Source organism: Micromys minutus, assembly GCF_963924665.1.
Source record: "Micromys minutus genome assembly, chromosome: 3".
NCBI classification, from domain to species: domain Eukaryota; kingdom Metazoa; phylum Chordata; class Mammalia; order Rodentia; family Muridae; genus Micromys; species Micromys minutus.
Genome location: NC_137972.1, coordinates 68,273,485 through 68,292,767, shown reverse-complemented (window position 1 = coordinate 68,292,767; position 19,283 = coordinate 68,273,485). Strand labels below are relative to the sequence as shown.

The following is a 19,283-nucleotide window of genomic DNA, read 5'->3' as shown; positions in this document are numbered from 1 at the left end:
GTAAGTCTGAAAAAAACAAAAAACAAAAAACAAACAAACAAACCAAAAAAACCTGTTAAAGCAGGTCCTGTTTATTCCCAGATTGTCAGACTCTGAGGCAAGACTATGATTTGAGCTCATGAGTTCAAGGTCGGCTTGTGAAACACAGACAGAACTTGTCTCAGTATGCAAAGACAAATGAAGAAACCCAAAGGACCACTCCTTAACACGTCTGCCTGGAATTCTCCTGGCAGCAGGTACATAGTTTTACTACTTGGTCATGCTGAGTTCCTCTTTGCCTGGGCAGCCAGCGAGGTTACAGCTGGAGAGGGTCTCTAGGAAGAGAACACCAGCTGACCAGCCAGGACATGTCTACAGTCCACGCAGAACTGCCCTCGTGGCAGACCCTCAGGAATATAATACAGCCAAAGGATGTTTAAGTTAATTATTTCCAAGCAACTTCAGTTTTACTAGTTTAAGACAACCCTCAGAATTTGGGTCTAGGGTCAGGTAAACATGTTCGTCTACATTACTGATGTGTGTTTTCTTTGGAGCTAACTCTGCACACCCAGCCCCAAGAAACTGCTTATGCCTTTAAGACAAAGCACAAAGGAAATCACTAGCAGCTCTTTGTTTCCTGTGAGCAGTCTTAAGACTAAGCCACTGTGGATTCTCTCAAAGGTAACCAAGCAAGACCATGTATCTGACACAAACACCTAACCCTAAAAAAATTCACTGTGATTATGAATATTAATGAGCATGTGTGGACACACACACACGCTCACAGACACACATACATATACATACCATATACACACACTCACATACATACACACAAATACACACACAGACACACATCACACATAGAAACACACACACCACACACATATCACATATACACCATACAAACAATACACATACATTATATATACACATACAACACTCACACACTACACACACACACCATGCACATACACATACCACCCTTCACATACTCACACTACACCCACCCCACTCACAGCCAACAAAAAAACCACACTGCAGCTGCTTGAGCTGCTATTGGAAAACTAAGGAGGAAATATAAACCAGGAAGAGGGAACCTCCTATACTCCCTATTGAGAAGCAAGTGACTTGCATAAGGAGAAGAAAAAACAAAAAAGCAATTTAAAGCAAATTTCTCAGAACACGTTTGCAATTCTACTCATTTAAAGCCTCAAGGAATTTCAGTATCCTCAGAGATTTTAAATCTAAAATAACATACTATATATGATAAAAATGTACCACCTAATGATGTCCTTGATGGGTATCAGAATGACCCCAAGAACTTTTTTGTTTCACCTTTTATCCCAGAACTCTCATTCCTAGCCCATGTTGCCTGGGCTGAGTGCTACCCTGTAGGTGGGGTGTCACTTCCTAGCCTCCCTTGTGCTTGGAGCAGCTGTGCACAGCTAATGACACAGGGATGGGACTAATTTGTGTTGTCTCCCATGGATGGGGCTTCATGTCCTTCTTTTAGTGGAAGATGGACAGTACTGGGCCAGAGGGACACTTCAGGTCACCTGACTTCCATCCTACTCCAACCATAGCTAGGCTGTCCTACACAACAAACGGGAACACCTATCTTACCCAAGGCATGGAGCTGAGGCTTTGCGTTACATTCTCAGCTAAAACTCTAGTTATTATGTGGAGAAGACTATGGAGGAGTCATAAGCCTGAGCTATTCTTTGTGTTGCTTCTAAGTAGATTATAAAAGTGGAGAGACCTACTCATCAAAACTTTGAGAGAATGAAATGCAAGCCACACACTGAGATAAAATATTTAAAATATTTTCTATACAAGAATGTATATCTAAAATGTATAGCTCAATAAAAATGAGCTGGAGGGCTTCCTTCCTAACAAGTCAATTGGGGACCTAGGTCTCCATTGCCCTTCTGCCTGGGGAGGGATGTCTAAGGACCTGATCTGCTTGTGGGGCTTCTTGTATGAAGCTTTTGCCAGTTCTGATTTTAACACCTCTCCACTTCCAACATCATCTTGGCTGCTTTGGAAACGTAAATCTCATCCCAAGATAGAGTTCTCCACTGCCAATGGCCCCCAGGCAGTGGAGAAAGATCAAGAGAGAAAGGGGTTTTGCTTCTAAGTTCTAGAGAGCTCACAGTGAAGTTGTCAGGTTCTCTAGCAGACAGTATTCCAGTCCCTCCCCCAGCATGGAGCCTCCAGTGAGCTAGGTCTCTCCAAGGAGCAGCTCTACCATGTGGCCTAGTGGCTGTGCCATGGTAAGTTGGTTCCTCAGAGTTTTCAGCACATTCTTCTGGACTCTCAGGAATCACCTCTGCATCCAGTGCTCTAAACCCTCAGTGGGTCTTATTATCCTAGGGTAGCAACTGTTTCTTCAACCTGCCATTCCCATGCATTACACTGTAGAGTTCTCCCCACAGGCCAGGCCCTCATGAGCACAACAGCCCTCACTGGGCCCAGCCTACCCTGATGGGGGAAGGTATCCATCTTTCTACCCTTACTCTTATAGTAGAAAACTGAACACTATGGTTCTCCTAGACAAGTCAAAATACTGGCGTTTTCTTCACTATGTTTGGAGATCAGATGATTATATGAAGTTATCCCCATATATCCCAAAACTTAATGTCCCATGACATTCAGCCATGAGCCAGCTATCACTTTCTGCAAGGGACATTTTATGAGTCACTACAAATCATATGATAATTTTCTAGCAACGCTCATATCCCACTGGCATGCCCATTAGATCCTGGAATCCATATGCGATCTTTTTCTTTTCCAGGAGAGAGTGAGGCTCTAGTGTTTTTCTCTGTTGTGTCAACTGACCTCATGAAATGCCTGACAATTACACAGACCTCTTAGAAAGGCTCAGTCAGAATTCACATATGCTGTCATGTGCAGGAAAACTACCTGGACATAGCCTGGACAAATCTCCATGAGAGTGCTCCACAATGGCTCTCTCCTATCTGGAGCCCCACTTCTCCCTGCAGAGTCTGCTAGACCCAAGATGCTTGTAGGGTTTCCCTGGATGCTGAGAGCGTTGCTTAATTCTGCAGTGACCTCGTGCCTACCCTGACCTCATTCTGTGACCCTGTGACAGTAAGTCGTCTGCTTTTCTTGCCTTCCTATATTCCAAGACCCACAAGAGCAAAGATTGCTTTCTAGTGACCCACAGTAGCACCTAGGATTTTGCAGAGTAAGCAAATGGCCAACATTTATCAGAGGAGGTAGAATAATAGAGTGGCCACTCTTGGGGACGTAAGAGCCAGTAGGACCACAGCCTGGCCACAATAGTGACCACAGTATGCTAGCCATGGGTTAGCATTTTGTCTAAGCCCTGCCCCACAGTTACCTGGCAACAGCCAGCTATACCTGACTCACTCTAAAAGGTACTGCTTGAGCCCCTCTGCTCTCTCTTGAGCTTGCACTTGCTCTTGCCTTCTTGCTCCCACTCTCTTCCCATTCTCTTCTCTCTCTCCATGTACTCCTTGTTGGCCTCTATTTCTCTTCTCTTTTCCTTTCTTCTTTTTCTTCTCCTCTCTATCTCTCTCTGTCTCTCTCTGTCTGTCTTTCTCTGCCTCTATTACCCTCTTAATTCCCCTCCCCATGCCTTGAATAAACTCTATTTTATACTATACCATCATGTGGCTGGTCCCTCAGGGGAAAGGGATACCTCAGCATGGGCCTCCTGAGGCAGCCCCTTCTCCCATACCTCACTACACATCCATAAAACACATTTCCCCCTTTCTCTTTTCATAAATATATCAATGAGCATCAGGATGACTAGCTGATCTGTCTCCTCACCTATGAAATGGTTCTGGCTGATTTAAATGTTTAGATTTTATTACTGTTGACCTAACATTATGATTATTTAGAATTGGTTTATTTAAGTGTTCTTTTATTCCTTCATCTGAGAAAACTCTGGCAGCTAGTATTTTCCTACACATCCAGTTCCCTACTTAACTAATGGGGGCTACTAAGAGGGTCCACATTAAATTAATATTTTCATAAAGACACTAACCTTTAAAACCTTTATTCATGTACAAAAACTAATGGTTGACTTGAATAAGCCATGCCAATTACCTACGTAAAAGTTCATTGTACCTCTTTACACACAAAGAATTAATAACCATCGCAGTCTTGTGTCCTAACAATTTTAGAGAAAATCTAAAGTATGTTTCCTCACCAACCTAGATGACACTTTCTGGGATGGACCTACAAACCAACAATTCAAGTCAGAACAAGACAGGAGCTGAAGTTCCTGGGGGCACTTTCCCCAAACATTCCTCCTGAGAGCTCTCCTCCTGCCTGCTGGGATACTCTGGCTCATCCCTGCCCCATCATTAACTGACAAGACACTGCCTCAGCCTGCTCAGGTCCAAGAGAGATAGATGAGCCTTAGATTGGTAGCAGGAATAGACATCTGCAGAAAACCAGCCCTGATGCTACCAGATGTGCACAAAACCAAGGTCCAGAGAGCAGTCTTGGGATGTAAATATTACAGCTCAAAGAAAAGACAGGCAGGGCAATCCTGAGAAAGTTTCACAGGGCTGGCCACTCTACCTTTGAAGGCAGAACTTCACTAACCGCCTTTTCTTGTCTTTTCTCTTGTTAATTCCTATAAACTAAGATGTAAATTAGTACTTGACAACTAGACAATGGTGTCAGGATATTAAGACATCTCAGTCTGAATAGTGTCAACATGTCAGCATTTTCTTTCCCACACTTTGTCCCTCTCCAGCAGGTCCTTCTTTTCTTGCAGGTCTTCCCTTGCAAGCTCTCCTCCCTCACCTAGTGAGTCACACCCACTCCACAGATCCCTGTGTTATTAGTCTGCAGTACAGGAGAGTGGGCCCGAACCGGATAAAGGCCAGTAGGCAAGGAACCTGCTGCTGTGACTCATAAAGGAGCAAAGGTGACTCACCTTCAGTTTTCTAACCTGAACTATTTCCAATCTACTTAGGGTTTTGTCCTCAAAAATCCCTGTGTGTGCCACTCAAGAATATTTCCCTTCTCCACTGGGGACAAGGGACCCAGGCAGTAAGGCCATAGAAGAGGCAAGTTGGTAGTTGTTGCCAAGAAGAATGACACATCACCTCAAAGAATTCAGTATTTCTTTCATGGAACCTACAAATGAAAGAGATTTACATTTTAAGTGTGGACTCTCCCTGTTCCAGGAGAAATGCAGATTGATGGCCAGGCCTGTCTCGAAATAGCTGAGTCAACTTGGTTAACCCCATCTCTCTGAACTCCCATCTGCTCACCTGCTAATGGGCTAATCCTTTTGCAAAGACCTTTTGTGGCACTGAGGGTGATTACCTATACAGACCGACCTGGACTCACTGAGGTGCTGGATAAATGTCCTCACAATGTTAACTGACTGTGCTAACCTACTGGATATGGGGAAGAACCAGCTGTACGTTTAGGTAAACATGAGGATTAAACACTATTCTCTCAGACTGGGAATGGATAACTGACTTATAACTGACTACAGAATGGATACCAACTAGGTTAAACCAAAAGTCTGGGATCAAGTCCTGGAGAGACTACATGTCACAATGTAATCCATTTTCAAACACTCCTGTCAGTAGACTTATGGGGAGGCTGCACAGACTTCTCTGCCCCAGCACACTGGAGTAGACTATGAGGTCAGGGCACGGTACAGGAATGAAGGCTGTGGAAACTTGACTGCTATCTTTATTTCATCCTAGCTATGCAACCCAGCATAAGTGACATGCCCTAAGTTTTAGTTGGTGCATCTGTAAGATGTATGCAGTAGTATCTATTTTGTAAGATGTGGGTTGGGATAAATAAGGCCACCTGTCTACATCACTTAGGGTGATGTCTGCCTCGTACGCATCCTTGAGGAGCTAGCTCAGTAGTAGCATCTGATTGCATGTCATAAGTGCCCAATAAATTGTAGGTAGCAATACTGTGGTCTCTCTCACCTCTCCTCGACAGTGGCACCATGCCCTTCCAATAAACAAGGGCCAGCCCTCATCTGTGGTCTTCAGAGTAACTGAACCTGTGTATAGGTCAACCATAGCAGGTGCCACTACGTGACAACTTTTTGAATGACTTGACAGCCACATGCTGTCAGTGCAAGAAGATTTTTATATCAAGGAATTTGTCTTGGGAAATCTCACCAAATGCATCCTTTTCTAGACCAGAAAGAGATCCAGGGTGAGAATATGGAGACACACCTTGATCAGGCAGGAAGTGGAAACATCTGCTGTCAGACCCACATACACCGGAAGTTGAGTGAGTCATGTTCAGGGCCTGGATTACTAAGACTAGATTGCTCTGATGAAGTAAGTCTCCAGTTTGGATAAAATATGGGCTTATGCAATTCAGGGTTTCCTGCTGTGCAGCCTGTTGTCCCTGCAGAGTGGAAAGGACCAAGATGGCAGATGCTAATTATCTCTGGTGATGTGTTGGGTGTGAACTCCAGGGGGAGGGCAAGAAAAAAAGAGTGGTGCAAATCCACAGCCTCAACCGAAGCCTCTTAGTCGCTAAATGATCAGAAAAGTTCAAGGATGAAAAGCTCTGTTTCTTCTCTGACCTTGATCTCCAGCACTGGGCTCAGCTTCCTCTGGGACGCTAAGCTGACATTTGCCTGCTTGTCTCCTCTGGTCAGCCGGATACTGCCTCAGTCAGTGGCCCCAGCCATTGGGCATTCTTTGTCAAGTGGAAATAAGGAGACATTGTTGGAAAGAGCTCCTCTTCCTGGTCTAGTTTTAATTCAAAAATCTACTTATGGAAGAGAGAAGTATAATGCTCTGATTTCCAGAAGGTCTGGGCAGGAGGGACAGAATAGAAATGTTACATTGATCTAAAAAGCCTGGAATCTGGATAGATTATGTGTTCCCCTGCTCAGTATACTTGGGCAAGGTCAAATCTATTGCTTTAAATTTAGAGAGACTTTGCTTACAAAGGTGCATGGGGTCAGGGGAACAAAAACCTGGTATTCTGTTTAAGAACAATCTATTACTTAGAAATAAACATTTCTCCAGGTTGCTAGAATTTCCACATATCCATGTATTTTAAAGAGAGAATTCTTTAACTTTATCAACATGCACTGATATAATTACTGTCTTATCTTTCTGGGGCCTGCCTTACTAATGAAAGTCAGCTGGTAAAAGTGAGAGCCAATGCTGAGCTGACAAAGAGGATTCCCAGCTCAGCACGTCTTGCACTTTACCCAGGCCCCTTTCCCAGTGGGATGCTCTCATTACCACAGCCCCCAATACTGTCTAGATGGCCCTATATTTTCTTGTCACCAGTTAGTTTTTTGGACTAAGGATACATAGCTCATAGAGAACACATATGTTTAGACTTTGGTTTTATCCCCAGCATTCAAAAGAATTAAACTAACAGTGCTTCTTTAAACAATCTCTTGAGGCTGGAGATGTGGCTAGTGTTTGAAAATACTCACTCTCATAGAGAAACTCAATTCTATTCCCAGCACCCACACCAGATAGCACAACTAGCAATAGATCCAATCCCCTTTTCTGGCCTTGATGGATGGACACACACACACACACACACACACACACACACACACACACACACAAGTGTGAGCACAAATAAAAATAAATAAACTGAGTATTCTTAAATTATTTTTTTCTGCCAGATTATAATGCTGTTAGAAGCAAAGCTACACATTACTGGTGAAAGCTACAGAGAAGGGGCCTGTGTGAGATCTTTCTAGGTCTGGCCTCCCTCCCCCAAATGACACCATCTCATGCTCTCAGGGAAGGGAAGTAGACCGAGTACACACATACTGGGTACCAAGCAGGAAGCAGAAGTTGAGAAGCATAGGGATGGGCTGAACGCTTTAAACTGCATCAGCACTCTGGCCTTGGGCTGTCTGTAATATCTGTGATGGGCCTGCTTAAGTGTCGGCAACACCAGAAGTCTCAGAAACCCTGGACATCAAAGATTTATCTGTTCAGGCTGTGCTCCAAATCCTCAGACTGTCTGATAATCCAGCTAAACCACTTCCCAGAGAAAGCTCTTTGTAGGTCATCAGGAAGTCCATACCCACTGTGTGGCTCACCTGTGTGTGCCTCCTAGACTGTCCACCATTTACCTCCTGACCATCTACCCTCTATTCCACCAGAAAGCAGGCAGTGGGGCTAGGTGCAAGCCCCTTCTGTCTGCATTCTTTACCGCCCTCTCAGGGGTTGGTTATCCGTGGACTCTAGGAAGTGGATCAAGCCCGTGCTCTGGGGATAGAAGGCAGAGGAGAAAGTACGCAGTATGACTCAGCTGTCTACTGCCATCCAAACCAGTTTTACAGCTGAGAATCTGGAACAAGTAACAAACTGTCTCCTACAGACCAGAGAAGACCATTCAATGGTAACGTGTATGACATGTGTCAGGTACCAGTTCTCCCAGCGCCCATGCACTGCAGCCTCCAGTAACCATGATGCCTACCACGAAGGAGAAACCGAAGCTCAGAGAGCAGAAGGGACTTGTATAGATCCTTAGAATTCAGAGTCAAAAGTCAATGGCAGGCACTAAGCGTCAAGCTAGGACCTCATTTTAATTTTCATTAAACTGATCTGCATTGCTTTACACTGAACGAAGAAGTTTTTCTTTTGTTTGTTTTTTCTTTGTTTTGTTTTTTTGTTTTATTTTGCTTCTGTGAGAGTGTCTCACTATATAACCCACACTGGCCAGAAACTCACAATCCTCCTGCTTGAAGCACACACGTGTGCTGGGATTACAGGCATGCATCACCATAGCCAGTGCAAAAGATCGATTTTTATTATCACTTTTTATGATTTTTTTGAAGTAAGTGGTTTTGAACAATCTTGATGGGTTAAAAACTGAAAGTCAGAAAAAGCCTTCTAAACACACAAAGCCCTTCCTGTCCTGAGTCCATGAAGTTATAATGGAATACTGACATTAGTTGTTGGGTGGGGCTCAAAGCAGTCAAACATCCATTAACATTGTCGCTTTGGACAAGACCTACAGAACCTCACAAACCATGTAGCTGCCTGACCCAAATACACCCCCCCCCCCGCAGGCTGTGAAAAGCAATGCTAATATAATCAACTTTTGAGCCACAGAGTTAACTTCCCAAGATTACATCAAATAGATGCAATTTTTGCATCCAAAAATGCAAATGACTATAATTACCTTGAGGGTATGTAATAATGTTCTATCAGGGTACTTGTGTGTGTGTGTGTGTGTGTGTGTGTGTGTGTGTATGTGATACATATGCATGTGTGCATATTTTAGTGCATATTTAGATGCCCTATTTAAGTTCACACCCCATAGAAGCAGGAAAGGAGAAATGTAATATGTTATGTTATACAAAGATAAACATAAGTTACCTTCCAGCGTTAAAGTTTTAAGTCAGAGTTCCAAACTGATTTGATGCGAGCCAACATTTACAACTTGAGAATTTTCACAGGAACCCAGAATTGTAAGTTTATTTGAAAAGTTAGATCTGGCAATAGTCATCTGGAGTGACAGGCCTTAAATAGGGCACACTTTCCTAAGCCAGTGTGCTGCTGATTTGAAACCTGCACACTTTTCCAAGGCATTTAAGACTGGGGAGCCTTACACTGTAAGGATAGGGTCCTGCACACCCAGGTACAACAGTGAGTGTTGGTCATAGGCTTTCAAGGACTGGTTCTCAGCCTGGGATTTACATGTCAATCACAGGCAGACATTTTAGAATGACACTTTTCTCTAATCTAGGCCTATTAGACCAGGTTTTCTGGCTTCCTAGTCCCAGGATCAGCTGGGTAAGCTCTGTGAAGCACTCAGAGATTAAGTGTTGTCAACATCTTATGTTCTCTTTGTGCCTCTGTCCCACTCCACCGTTGTCCTCATCTGTCCCCTCCCAACTCCCAGTCTCACAGCTTAATGCTGCCTGTTCTCAACTGATTAGCAGTAGAACCACCCGAATCTATATCTTGGCATTTGGATTCTTCACTTGACTGTGAGGACTGAGCTGTCCCCAAGGTCATCAGGTGCAACAGTTGGCCCATTTTCACTGGTGTTCCTTACTTCATTGTGTGACTTTATTGAAAACTGTCTTCCCACACTATCATCAGTACAAATTTGGGCTGTTCTGAGTTGGATGTTTCTTTAAATAATAAAGATTAATTCTTGGATATTTCTTTAGCTATGTATATGCAGACATGTCCATAGGACATATATATTTTGTAGCAGCAATGCTAGGGCACAAATTGTTTGCATATTGAGGTCCAATAGATTTGTAAAACAAAAAAGGTATCCAAAGGTGTCAACTTCTGCCCCTGGAGCATCTCAGAGCTCTGGCCACATTCCATGGGACATTTAGATGAAAGACTTTCTGCTGGGTGTACAGGACTATGGTGTTGTGGTTTTCATTCTCAGTACCCAAGAGCTGACAATACTGGGAGCATCCCAAGTTCTCGGCCATGTGGCTGTCCTTCTGTCCTTTGTTTCTCTGTCCTTCTAAGGACCTGGTTAGATCTCTTGCTCATTTTTCTGTTGTGTTGGGCCTTCAGCACTGATTTGTTTAAGGGGGAGGTCAGCATGAGTGAACCTGTCGCAATGCAGTCTAGTAGTCTGTATGCTGACTGAAAATGACCTAAGGTATTCTTACGTGTTTGCGTGTCTTGGACATGGGTCTGCTAGCTGTACAGAAGGTACATGGCCTCCTTTCCCTCTGCACCTTGGCTTCTCCTCTTGGTGGTATTCTTCACGAGCCTCAGCTTCTTCATTCTAATAGACCCCACTCTATACATCTTTTTATTATGTAATTTTGTATTTCATTTAAAAACAACTTGCCAAGGTCATAAACATATTCTACTTTTGTCATAGAGAACAATGCTATCCAGTAAAAGATAAAAATTGAAGTCACATGTGGTTTTACCTATCTTTAAGAAGTAAAATAAACTGAAATTTATTTGAACATTTGATATAACCCAATACATCAAAAACAAAAATATTATCATTTCATGTGCAACCAATATAAAATTATTAATAGGTGCTTTATATATCATCCATTCATTGTTATTTGTCTTTACTGGTAGTAAGAGTATGTACTGTGTGTGTGTGATTGATGTGGCATGTTTGTGGATGTCAGCGGAAACACTCAGGAACTGGATTTCTCCTTGTGCTGTTGATGGCAGGTGACAACCTTAGGTCAACAGGCCTGTTCAGAAAGTGTTTCAATCACTCAGCCATCTTGCCAGCTCCATGTTTTCTCTACAGCGAGTTTATAAAATTGGCTTTCTGTTTTTTTTTTTTTTTTTTTTTTTTTTTTAACATTTAAGAGACATCTTTATTGGGCCAGCCTCTTTGTTAGACTGATGTAGGTCTAGAAGTTATTGACATATCTGAATACATCTTAAGGCAATGATCTCTTTTTCCACACGGATAGTCAATCAGCTCCCAGTTTGCTGTGGTACTGAGATCATAGATCACAGGTTCCAGTATCTGCAGATTTCCCTGTAATCTCCATGTGACACCCTTCCTTTAAAGGTCCCTAGTTGATTGCTTGTTCACATCCAATATTAAAACCTATTTCCATGGTGAACAACTTTATAAAGTAGAAAGTAAATGACAGTTAAAACAAGTATATCAAAAGTGTCTTTTCGATATTAATTCAGAAACTGTGTGTGTGTGTGTGTGTGTGTGTGTGTGTGTGTGTGTGTCAGTAAAGGTTAAAATCATTTGGAAATGAATTTGATTGTGTATCCCATGAAATAAACATCTGCCTGCTAGTTTTCAGTCCTCATTTGGGGAGCTACAATGTTTTGTTCTCAAACAGCCCAGAGACCAGAATTCCTCGGAAAGCAGACTGTTCCTGGAAAGCATCCAGGTAAAGCCAGTTGTAGCTAATGGAGCAGGAGGAGCTCATTAGGAGAGTCTATAACTGTGACCCGAAGTAGAACATGGCAGAGACCCTGTAACATGCACAACATTACAGATGAGTATAATTTGTGTTTTCATTGCATCAGCATATTTTATGTTTTTATAGCTTTAGTCCCAGGTCAAACAAGAAAACAAACTTTGAAGAGAAGAAATTGAAGCCAACTTAGATATCAAGCTTGAATAATCTTCATTATTGAAATAATAATAAAAAAACTGTTCTAGAATTTTTTTTGCTTGAATCTTGAAATGATTAGTTTACTGCTAGCCTGTGTCAGGCTCAATCTAATCAACAAGCTTTTATTGACTGTCCAATAAAATAAGCTTGACAAGGGCATCAAAGTAAAACAAGCGAGCTTTGCTCCTGAAGAGAAATGCATGTTTTATCATAGTAGTGCTCCTCATAAAGCGCTCCATTTTAGAAGTGCGCATATAGTAAGTCATTATCTCACTCCCGAGCACAATAGTTCATCTCTTCATATAACCTACGTGGCCTGGCTTGTGAATTTTATACTGTTCCCATCAATGAGGAAAAGAACATGTCTTTAGGAGTCATTTTTTAACTGTACACATTCACACAACTTATGTTTGTACATACTGGTATCATGCACAGAAATTTGAGGATTTGGATTTTAAAATCTTGACTGGTGGCAGAGATGTGTTTGTCTGTTTATTTCAATTTCTACATGTCAGCAGGCCGAGGCAGCATTTACGATAAATACCAGGCCTGAACTACAGAGTAAGGTCAAGGTCAACCTTAGAGACATGGTGAGTCCATCTCAGAAAGTATGTGTGTGTGTGTGTGTGTGTGTGTGTCTGTGTGTGTATCTCTGTGTGTATCTGTGTGTGTGTGTGTCTGTGTGTGTCTGTGTGTATCTGTGTGTCTGTCTGTGTGTATAATTCAGAAGTATAGGTGCATAACTCAGAGGCAAAGCATGTGCACCAACCAGGCCTTGAGTTTGAGCTTCATCGTTGAAAAAAAATGGGGGAAAGGAAAAAAAAAGAGCAAATGAAGTTAGGGAACAGTAACAGGAAAGCCTCCCATTAAGTCGGAACTATTACTCATGCAGCAGCAGAGTCCTCCCCATAGATCCTCCCACAGTAACGCTGGTGAGAAGATGAAAAGGAAGGGCTGTCAGAGCAAACCCAAACCCTCGGCTTCATACCTGACAGCATACAGGCCCAGACAAAACCATTTTAATTCTCATGCTTAGGAAAGGAAAAGTTTGACGGTCACCCAAGCCACATTCTCATCTTCCCACAGCGGTATCATAGTCAGCACTGAACTTTCTCTGGCTTCCAGATGTGATAAAAAACCCTGGCCAGTGAGTCTGCCATCAGCAGAAAGCACCATGGGGGAACTTAGGCTGTTACAGTTCTGTATGATGTCAGGGAGTCATAAGTCGTAATTTCTCCATTCTCTTGCTAGTTGAGAGTTTTCTTTATAAGCATCCTTTACTTGATCTAATTAGGTTTTTTGCTTCACTTAAGATGACACAGTTTAAAATGTCAGCCATGAGAGCAAGTCTTACAGTGACATGTATAGTAGGGCAGGAAAATGGTAACTGATGTTTGTGCTGGGTTTAGAGAAAGAAGCCCCATCTTATGCAAGCCTTGGCTCACATGGTCTATCGGCTATTCAGTGAGAGCTGCATGACGTCCAGGCTTATCTAGATTCGTGAAATGAATAAACCACACACTTGGGTTGTGCTACACTCTGTGTGGAGGTTTGTCCAGGAGAAGGGAGAATAGCAAAGTGTCAGGCTGCAAGGACATTTCCCCCTGATCCTCCCTGCCTTTTTGACATGATACCTGATGCAACTCCTCAGGATTCAGAGTTAGGAACAGACTGACAAAAGTCCCATTCTTTAAAACATATTACATTTAGTCACTTGTGTGTGTGTGTGTGTGTGTGTGTGTGTGTGTGTGTGTGTGTGTTTTACACTCTCTCACACACACCCCTGTACATCTGTGGGGGATCACAGGACAAATTGCATGACTCTCCTCTCTCCTCCCATGTGGGTCTCTAGGGCAAACGCAGACGGTCACATATGGCAGCAGGTCCCTTTACTGGACATCTTGCTGGACCCAAATTCCTGTTCTTTATGTGTAATGATCCACCCAAATACATTTAAATCCAGCCTTCTTGCTTGTGGATGTCTCAATCACTCTTGCCACAGTCCATCTTTTCTCATATGTGTATATGTATGTGTAAGTATGTATGTATATATTATATGGGTTGATCTTTTCACATTGCCTTTCTCGGCTACATTGGGGAATTTTGAGGGAGTCTAAGGCTGGTGTGTGGGGAGCTGCAGGCACCCTCTTGCCATGAGTCTGCCTGTTTCTAATTGTACCTCTGCAATGGCTTCAGGAAAACTTGCATCAGAAGTCTGTATGTGTGTTAGGTGTGTGTATAACAACATATTGTCCCGGTCTGTCACTTTGCAATGATGAACGCTTAGAAAAGAAAGACCTATTTCTGCTTCTCTGAGTTTTACTGTGCGCTGGGGAAATAAGTATGATTTATCAAAGCCACCACTGCCGTGCCGTGTGGCAGGCACTTACTGTCCCGCCTCTCTATTCAACACCCAGTGTAACATGACAGGAATTGGAATAGTATGCTTACAGATGAGGAAATCACAGCCTGGAGAATTTCTTTGGCCTATCTAGGCCACAGTGAGCAAGAAACAGTGACTCACATTCAAATCTTTCTTTTCTATGTTCTGTCCAGCACACCACATCTTCACCTTGATCTGTAACAAACTATAGCTTGATGTTTGAGCTGGATTTTTTTTAATAAGGCACCAAGTTGAAATGTTTGGCTCTAAGACCCCAGTATCCCCAATAATTGAAAAATAAAATTACACAAAATCGGAAGGGTTTTTTTTACAGTAAAGAAAACCACTGACCTAATGAGCAGGCATTTTAAAGGAACAGAGCAAATCTTTGCAAGTTACATTTATGACGTTGCTAATGTCTAGAATATATAAAGAACTACAAAAATTAAATAGCACAAAAATTGGCCAACTGATAATTGCATTATGAAGTTGAACATATAGTTCTTAAGAGAAGAAATACAAATGGCCAATAAATATTTCTTGAAAGTAATCTTAATCCTAATCCATCAAGGTAGTGAAAATTAAAACCACTTTGAGATTCCATCTTACCAAGGCCAGCATAGTTACCTCTGGGAAGACAATGACAACACATATAGAACACTGGGAAAAAGAAACACTTATGGTTGCTACAGCTGTGACCTGGCCCAGCAGTATGGAAACCAGAGTGGAGCTTTCTCAAAAAGCTAAAATGTGAACTGCCATATGAGCAAGCTAACCCACAACAGCCAGGAAGTGCAAGCAGCTGAGATCCCACATGGGAAGGAATAACATGTGGATATATGTAAATATGATACATATAGACAATGGATTTAGCTGTAAATAAAGAATGAAGGTCAGAAATTCTCAGAGGGTTAGAAAGATGGCCCCATGGTTAAGAGCACATCCTGCTCTTACACAGGACCCATGTTCAGTTCCTTTTCAGCACCTCTGTCAGGTGGATCACAGACACCTATAACTTCACCTTGAGGCAGTTTGACACCCTCTTCTGGACTCCCTGGGTACCTACAGCTGCATGCATATACCTCCACATAGACAGGCACACACACACACAATTAGAAAACAAACACATATTTTTTTAAAAAATGAATGTATAGACAATGGATTAAAAACAGATATTACATTAAGTGAGGCGACCTAGACTCGGAAAGACAAATGCTGCATGTTCCCTCAGATGTCCAGTCCGGGTTCAGTTATCGTTCACAGGGAGTATTTATAGGGGTGCGGACAGGAGAGGAAAAGGCTAAAGGTAGAGGAAAGACAATAGGACATACATGACATAAAAGGGGACAGCAGAATTCCTGAGGGCAGGAAAGGACAGTGGGGAGGGTGGGACAGGAAGAGACAGTGGGGAGGGCAAGACAGGAAAGAACAGTGAAGAGGGTGGGACAGGAAGAGACAGTGGGGAGGGTGGGGAAAGGAAGGGACAGTGGGGAGAGTGGGGACAGAAAGGGACAGTGGGGAGGGTGGGACAGGAAGGGACAGTGGGGAGGGTGGGACAGGAAGGGACAGTGGGGAGTGTGGGTCAGGAAGGGACAGTGGGGAGTGTGGGTCAGGAAGGGACAGTGGGGAGGGTGGGACAGGAAGGGACAGTGGGGAGGGTGGGACAGGAAGGGACAGTGGGGACGGTAAGACAGGAAAGAACAGTGAAGAGGGTGGGACAGGAAGAGACAGTGGGGAGGGGGGACAGGAAGGGACAGTGGGGAGGGTGGGACAGGAAGGGACAGTGGGGACGGTAAGACAGGAAAGAACAGTGAAGAGGGTGGGACAGGAAGAGACAGTGGGGAGGGGGGACAGGAAGGGACAGTGGGGAGAGTAGGGACAGGAAGGGACAATGGGTAGAGAGGGAGGCAGGAAAAAGGGCAGAGAGGATCCAACCCAAATGAAGTAAACATAAAAATACTATAAGGAAAACCTTCACTTTTATGCTTTTTTTTTTAAAAACAATTCCAAGTTAGGGTGCTTGAATGTCACCATGGGCTTTGGAGACCCTCCCTATGCTAAGGACCCTGGAAGACTAATATAATAGGGAGTGGATGAGGTCAGACCCTGCAGCTTGGTGTAGAAAGGGGCAAGAAAGCATTCTCCCTCTCACTGACTTATACCAGTCTAGATCTCTCACTGGAGCTAAGCTTTTAAAAAAGATTTATGTTTGTTGGTTTGTCTATTTTATGTACATTGGTGTTTTGCCTGCGTGTGTGTCTGTGTAAGGGTGTTAGATCCCCTAGACCTGGAGTTACAGATGGCTGTGAGCTGCCATGTGGGTGCTGGGAATTGAACATAAAAGCAGCCAGTGCTCTTAACCATTGAGCCATCCAGCTCTCCAGCCCCCAAACTAAACTCTCTCGTGTAGGAGGCGTATACTATTATTAGTCCCACCTCACTGAGTTCAATGAGAAAATAGTCATATACAGCAAGGACTGAACAATGAATAGAAATTGTAGCCAACACAACTAACCAATGTTTAAAACTATTAACTATCAATGATACTTTTAGACATTACTAAGAATTCTCTCCAAAGCTATGTTAATCGATTTGACTGGTAGTTCCCAAATCTTCTATACAGTGATTACCCGTAGATGTGTCCACTGTCTCCTTAAAGTACCTGTCTTTTGGCCAGCAAGCCTATGGGTAAAATTAGAACTAAAGTTTCCCCTTGAGGTAATAAACAGAACAGGCTTCTAGGAGGGTTAGAAGGAGAGAGTTAGAAGTTCAGACTCTCAGCCCTGACAGAGAGAGCACATGAAGAACAGTGAATGGAGCTCATCGGAAGACCATTTGCTTGGCTTCCAGAAGGGCCTGGGTTCCTTCCCCAGCAAGAGAGATAGACAGAAAGAGACACAGAGAGGCAGAGGAGGAGACAGAGACAGAGAAGGACACTGCACATCGGTGGTTAAATTAATATTCATCACCTAGAGAGTCCCAAAAGTTCCCTTCCCTAGAGCTATGTGATTTTCCAAAAATTGATTTTTTAAAAATATTTTTTATAAGAACTTCTTTTCTAAGACTTTCTTCATTTTTGGAAAAATAAGGCTCTGTTTTGTTGCATGAGGTTAGTTGCTTTAATCAATCAGCTACTTTCTCTGGGGCATGACAGGAGTATTACATCCCTAATGTCAGTACTAACTTAGTGAAGTTTGTCGCTGAGATGAGCAAGTCCTGCCTGCTCTAAGCTGAAGGGTCTGGGACACGGTTTGAAATGGATTTGACAGGCCACACAGCCAGCACAGGAACCACACTGCTCATGCCGTCTTGAGTCAGGTTTTCCTAATAACCAAAACCCAGCTGTGTGAGTTCAGTGCCTAAACCACTCCCGCCATCCCTTCAATGGATCAGCGGCAACCAGCGAGGTGAGCAAGGCAGGGGCAGACGTCCAGACTCGACATTTCCTCTCTACTACTAGGCACTGCTCAAGTCAAACCCTCAGGCAGGAGGCTCCAAACCCCCTTGCTGGATCTTCCCCCACAGCATCAACACACACACACACACACACACACACACACACACACACACACACACACAGGGAGGGGGAAGCGTTGTCTGGAGTTCCCTAATATCACAGAGCTGACTGACACCTACCTTCTTCCCAAAGCGCCAGTCTGCACAAGATACTCCTCGCCTGTGAGGAGCAACTGCGGAGGCTTCCCGTTCCAGCAAGCTTTGTTCTCAGCAGAGAGCAACACACCTCATCTATACGTAAGCCCTGAAATTCTTGCAGAGACCCACCCTCGAAAGTTGCAAGTCAAGATTTCTGACTGAGGGCAGGTAGTCACGTGAGGCAAAGCTACTGGATGGCACCTTCAGGTTCTTCCAGATGGGATGTAGCTTCCTGTTTCACCACTGGGAGAAGTAAAAACTAGAGTCTGGTAAGACACTGACTTACCTCACCAGCACCGCCTAGGGTACACAGGCATTAGTCAGCCTCAGAATGAGATGGCTCTGCTGTTTACACTAAAGGAAAGGGAGTTAGATGGCCGGCAATAGAGCAACATGAAGCACTGTGGACAGGTAATCTGCTGCGAGCTGCCTTGGCAACTACAGAATATCTAGTAACTGCAAATCCTGGCAGGGCATTCGGCTAACTAAACCACCGCCACTGCTACCACCACAGCGTAAGACTCATTCACGGAGCCTCAGAGGCGGTTTCTCTGTTTACCAGTGACGGGGGCAAAATCTATTGAAAGAAAAAATGTAACAACCTAAATAAATGAATAAATTAGTCTGGCATTTTTTTTTTTTTAAAGAACAGTCAGATGTAAATCACCTTGTTCTTGTTTCAGTCTCAGAGCAAACACCACAAAAGAGAGACGAGCCTATTTAAAGGCATCGGGACTGGGACACTCTCTGCTTGAACTGTTTCATTTCTAAAGGGACTGTGTGCTCAAGATTGGGTTTGTCTGAGGTGGTGTACTCTGTGTGTGTGTGTGTGTGTGTGTGTGTGTGTGTGTGTGTGTGTGTATGTGTGTGTGTGTGTGCATGTGTAGGGCAGCCCCACTTTCTCTCGTGGAAGATAAACCTGCTCTGGGCTTGGCTTATTTAAAGGCGCTTTGATTGGATGAAAGCTCCAACAAGTTGATTCACGTACGCTGGTAAACCAAACGGCATCCTTGGCGTTTCTGTTACACATCCTCCTCCACCCTGGAGCCGGATCCCAGGAGCCACAACTGCCTCCAACTGATGAAAGCCTTTCATTTTTTTTCTCTGTCATCTGATAAGTGACAGGAAAACTTAAAAAGACCAGAAGTAGAGAAAGGGAGATAGCAGTTTCAAACCAACAGCAACTCTTGAGCT

At 43.5% G+C, this 19,283-nt stretch overlaps 1 protein-coding gene across 1 annotated transcript in view; it reads right to left on the bottom strand.

The window, feature by feature from the left end:
* The window catches only part of CERS3 (ceramide synthase 3), a gene marked incomplete at its 3' end in the record, with an annotated part of 79,216 nt that extends 61,062 nt beyond the window's left edge, over nucleotides 1-18,154 (bottom strand). The window contains exon 1 of the mRNA XM_080914256.1: nucleotides 18,072-18,154. The remainder of the gene's footprint in view (nucleotides 1-18,071) is intronic.
* Between the last annotated feature and the right edge of the window lie 1,129 nt (nucleotides 18,155-19,283).